Here is a 5,686-nt window from a genome sequence, read left to right as displayed (position 1 = left end):
TATTGTGTGCATTGTATCCTACCCTTGCACACATGTAACTCCCACAAGGCAGGCATCTGTGTTTTATTCACAGATATATCCCGAGCACCTTGTTCTATATTGCCTGCCTGGTGGTGAGCGCTCAATGAACGTGTGCTGAAAACAGAATGAATGAATGAAAGAATGAATGAACAGATGCCAAGCACTGATAAGCCCACAAAGGAATGACAGATGTGCCTCCACACCTCCCCATAACTTAATCCCTCATGCTCCAAAAAGAAAGAAGAGGCTTCATTTTTTCTATTTCCTATATTCTTCCTCTCACGCATTCCCCATCCCTTAGCTCCTGGCTCTTCTGATTTTTTTTTGCTTTTTTTTTTTTTTTTTTGAGACAGAGTCTCACTCTGTCACCCTCAGTAGAGTGCTGTGGCATCATAGCTCAGAGCAACCTCAAACTCTTGGACTTAAGCAATTCTCTTGCCTCAGCCTCCCAAGTAGCTGGGACTATAGGTGCCCACTACAACGTCTGGCTATTTTTTGTTGCAGTTGCCACTGCTGTTTTAGCTGACCAGGACCGGGTTTGAACCCACCACCATCAATACATGGAGCTGGCGCCCTACCAACTGAGCCACAGGCACCGCCTGGCTTTTCTGCTTCTTTGTCTAGCTACCAGAACCTCTGCCCTATGGAAGTAGGCATCATTTCTTCTCAATAAACTTTTAAATATTAGCAGATGGTAATGGTTTATGTAGTAACTTCACTGTCTCCTTTTTCTTCTTTGACACAGTAGATTCCCATGAACCATATTTTGCCCTTGGTTATATTTTTCAAACAGAAGATAGGATCTGCTATAGGATCAATGTTAGGTCTGGACGCTGTCCTCGTATTGGCAACACTACATTTACATTCCTATATTTACAGTGTTTAAAAACATCTGTTATAGTTCCAACAATCAAGCTTAAGAGAGAAGGATCTAAATAAGAGGATGGAAACCAGCCCATTTGTCAAATGTGAGGGAAAGGGCAAAGCTACAGGCTAGATAGTAACAGAATCTTACTCTGGAGTGAACCACTAGCTTAGGAAAAAACATGTATATAGATACAGGGTGGTCATAAAGTTCATGTTCAATTTACTACGTTAAGCTATTTTTAAATTATACATGAACTTTATGGACACCCTGTATGTATCACACATGATATATTTACATATATGTATATATATGCATATATATATACACCCTATATGTGTGTGTGCATATATACACATCAAAGCATTTGAGTAATCCTAACATGTAAAATAAGAACTAAAAATTTTGGCTCAGTGACTATAGTTCAAACAGTTAGGAAGCCAGCCACATACACAGGAGCTGGCAGGTTTGAAACCAGCCCAGGCCCACCAAACAACGACAACTACAATAACAACAAAAAAAATAGCTGAGCATTATGGCGAGCACCTGTAGTTCCAGCTACTTGAGAGGCTAAGGCAAGAGAATCGTTTAAGCCAGGGTGATAGCTTGTGACTCTGTCTCAAAACAAAAAAAAAAGAACTAAAAATTTTACCTAAATTCATGGGGCAGCATTTAAACTTAGAATGTATCTAGGTGAATACTATGGCATTAATTTTAGGATTTGATTTAACTAATAAATAACTAGTTCCATTTTCCAAAACCTAAAACCATAAGAAATTATGTATGCAAAGAACACAGAAAACACAATTAAAAAAAAATCTTCAGTAATACTCATTTTCAGTCCTAAAGACTATACTCAGATTTAGAAAGAACAGAGGCTGAGTGAACTCCACAGGACATGAAGTCACTGGAAGAACTGTGTCAGCCAGTTAAAACACGGGCAGATTTTAGAGCTCATGAACGAGGCCATCACGCTTTGTTCTTCAAATCAATGAACAAGTTAAATAACGGATAGAAGAATTCAACATCAAATATTCTGTTCCCCCATCCATTCATTCATTTATGCACACATATCCCAGTATTGGATGCCCACTAACAGGCCAGGCAAATGAGCTAAAGTCATTGACAAAGAAAAAGGAAAGAAATAGCTCCTAGCATAGAGAGTTCCCAGCAAAGTAAGAAAGATTAGTCCAAAAGTTTCCTTAAAATGCAACCCAGGTGAGAATCATCTACTTGGGTGCAGTCCTGGGTCAAAGCAGATGAAAGAATGAACACATAAATCGGTACTTCTGTGGAATTCTTGCTCAGTCATAGCTACATACTGACAGAGCCTTCATATCCACATATTTATTTTAATTGCTTCTTTGGGGACAAATTTATGAATGCGACATTGGCAGAACAAAAGACTCTGCATTAGTCTGTCTTGCGCCATTATAAAGGAATGCTAGAGCCTAGATAATTTATAAAGAGGTGTATTAGGCTTGGTTCTGCAGATTGCACAGGAAGCATCACGCCAGCATCTGCTTCTGGTGAGGGATCCAGGGAGCTTCCAGTCAAAGCAGAAGACACTGGGAGAGCAGGTATGTCACATGGCAGGAAAAGGAGCAAAGAGCAAGGAAGCAGTATCAGCCTCCTCTAAACAACCAGCTCGCCTGTGAACTAATAAGCCAGAACCACTCATTATCATGGAGAGGGCACCAGGCCATTCATGAGGGCTCTGCACCACCACCCCCACCACCCCCCCCACCCCGTGAACAACACCTCCCACCAGGCCCCACATTCCACACCAAGGATCAGATTTCAACAGGGGATTTGGCGGGGACATACATGCAAATCACATCATAGGTTATGTCTTTTTTCTTTACATTTTATGCTTTTTAATCCTCTCCATGAAGTAATCAGGATCTTCAAACTTGGTTTTGAATTGCAACAATACCAAAAAAATCCCAAGAAACTATTCTATTAATTAAGTGCTATTTTTAAAGATGAAAATACTCATATTTGAAAGGTTATTTAATGTCACCCAAAACCAATTCTGGCAATAAAAAATTTTTTTTTCCCTTCACTTTTGTGGTCCTAAAAAAACTTAAGAGAATTTCCATAAAGCTGTGTTATGTGTGTTATAACATACTAACCAATTAATTATTAAATTATATAATTAAGTAAGCAAATTTAGGTAATTAATTATTAAGTAATTAGTCATATGGCCATTAAAAAATGACTCAGTCTGACTCTGTCTACGGGGTACACTGTCAACCCAGCATGGTACTGGTGGCACATGTGAGGGAGATCAAAGTAACAGATTAAGGGTAGTGTTTGATTGAAAATATTAAAAATACAAAGAAGTTAGTATTAAGCTGGCTAATTTTCACTTAAAACTATATTACTAAGTGCTTTTCTGCTATGCAATCTAAAAACAGGCGAGGAAAGTGTTATTGCAATGCTCCTCCCAAGACTTCCTCTTACGTGGAGTTAAAGGGTCTGGAAATTCCTGGACAATCGGAACTGGATTATATCACTAAATGTGAAATGGGTGAATGAGGAAACTCAGTGAGGATTTGCAGCACAATCCAAATCCTCATTACGATGGCCTACGTTGCCCTCCTCACTGACCAGGCCCCAGCCACACTGCCATTCTTCCCACCTGTTCAGGACAAATGCCAGCCCACCTGGCAGGAGAGGAGGCCAGGGGCATCCCAGATGCTGATCCTCCCAAATTCCATTTCTCACTCTGGGCACCCTTGCCTTTTGGGGCCTAAAAATTCTCTGTCATAGGGGCCATCCCCTGTGAGGTAGGGAGTTTAGCAGCAGCTCTGGCCTCTGCCTCTGTCTCTGTCTGTCTATCTAACACTCTCGGCTGGAAGCCCCAAGAGGACAGCTACTTCATTTGCTACCGCACGTCCAGTACCATCCCAGTATGGTGCCTGACACAAATTGATGCTCAGTTAAAATTGGCCAAATAATAATATTATTCTAACACTTCAGAGGATTGTGAGGCTAGATTTGTTTTGTATTCAAAGTCCCTAGCTAGACCAAATTTATGCAGGGATAGGTATTTTTGAGGGCTGTTTGGAAAGTATCCAGCCATTGGTAATACTATTTTTCATAGTGTGTAGTTGGATACTTCCTGGACAGCCCTTGTATATCCTAGGATGTACAATGAATAACTTTTGTTGTCCTATCATTTGTTGAATGCCCCTATGGAAGGAGCATTGGATATAAAATTGTGCAGTTTTTTTATACTTCGTATTCAGAGTGACCTGGAGCCAGTGCTTGGGTCTATCTCTTACTAGTCTGAGTTAGTCATTTAACTCCAGTGAGTTAAATGTAGTTAAATATAATAATGCCTGTGGAAAGGAAAAGGGATATTGTCTATAAAGTGTTGCTCAATAAATGGAAATTATAGTGAAATGCTTTTCTTAATAATGATAACAACAATAACTTGCTCTTGTCCTTATCAACACAGCTAAACTTGGCTCTTGCCAATCCACCTCCAATTAGCAAGCTCAGTCCCAACAGCCAAGTGAAGGCTTATGGTAAATAGCCAGAGTCTATAGTTAATCTTCCTGCCCCAGCCTGGCGTGCAGTGTGCCCCAGCTGAGCCTTGAGCCCAACAAATGGCAACCTGTCTCTGACTCCAGCCATCTTTGTTCAGTTTGTATACCTTGGCTGTTGTCCAAATTTCCTGAATTACACTGTCACTCCCTTTCCAGGACAAGCTGTCTCCTAAGTTTCCCCCAATTTATTATGGCTCAAATACTCTCCTAGTTATTTCTAGACCACTCCCTATGCTAATAACCAGAGTCTACTCGAGCACACAGACCAGCCCTAACCACAGCAACAAATCTAACATCAAAGCTACCTAGAATGCTCGCATCATATAGCAGCACATACACTAACAGTAGAACAGTACAGAGAAGATTAGCATGGCCCCTAAGCAATGATGACATGCAAATTCATGAAGTTATCCATAGGAAAAAAGAAAAACAAAGAACTACCTAGAAACTCCCATGCTGCCTGCCTCCCACCCAATTATCAGCCCAAATTCTAGACCAACTGGTCTGATTTAAAGCAGAATTCTGCTCTGGACAGTAGGATCTTGAGTGCTGAAGCACATTCCAAGGTGGAATTGACTTGAGGGAAAGGCATGTGGATTTTTTGGAGAGAGAAAGAAGAATAGACAATATGATTGGAAATTGCTAAATCTCAATCCCACAATCACATTCCCTGCTTTCTCCCCTCCCCACATCTGTTCCCAAGGTCTCAGCAAGTACCTGATGACAATACCTATGCAAAAGTCTTTGAAACATATACCCAGAGCCAAAGAAACAGTTCAACATAGCCATCACTACCTACATTTCTAAAATATCCAGTTCATATAAAAATTAAAGTCAGCAACCTTGGATTGGCCTGACTTAGTGGTTCTGGCATAGTTTCAGCAAACTATTTCTTGTATTTAATTTCACTAGGTGAGGCTGACATATGTTAGTAAAAAATTAAACTCTTTTCTGATTGAGTAACATCTTGACGCTAGTCAAGAAGAAGCTGTTGACACATCTGGCTTATTAAACTAGAAAGCAAGAAAAAGGAACCATTGTCCTTGGCTTCAAGCTTTTTCTTTGCAGCCCCAAGGGCAGAAAACTTTTTCCCTTAAGAAATCAGATAGTATATGTTTTAAGCTTTTAATTCCACAGATAGTGTCTCTCTCTCTCTCTCTCTCTCTCTCTCCTTTTTCTTCTCCTTTTTTTCTTCTTCTGTTTTGTCTTAAAGAGCCTTCGAAAATATAAAGACCATTATTAG

General features: G+C 40.1%; 1 non-coding gene across 1 annotated transcript; it reads left to right on the top strand.

Annotated features, from left to right (window-relative positions):
- Positions 1 to 4,753: 4,753 nt before the first annotated feature.
- Positions 4,754 to 4,864, top strand: LOC111725279. The gene has a single exon (XR_002773379.1). It is a non-coding gene; the product is annotated as a U6 spliceosomal RNA (small nuclear RNA).
- The last annotated feature ends 822 nt before the right edge of the window (positions 4,865 to 5,686 follow it).

Source organism: Otolemur garnettii, unplaced genomic scaffold, assembly GCF_000181295.1.
Source record: "Otolemur garnettii isolate 467f Iridium unplaced genomic scaffold, OtoGar3 scaffold00035, whole genome shotgun sequence".
In the NCBI taxonomy this organism is placed as follows: Eukaryota; Metazoa; Chordata; class Mammalia; order Primates; family Galagidae; genus Otolemur; species Otolemur garnettii.
The sequence above is the reverse complement of the archived record's forward strand: the minus strand, read 5'-3'. Positions and strand labels throughout refer to the sequence as shown.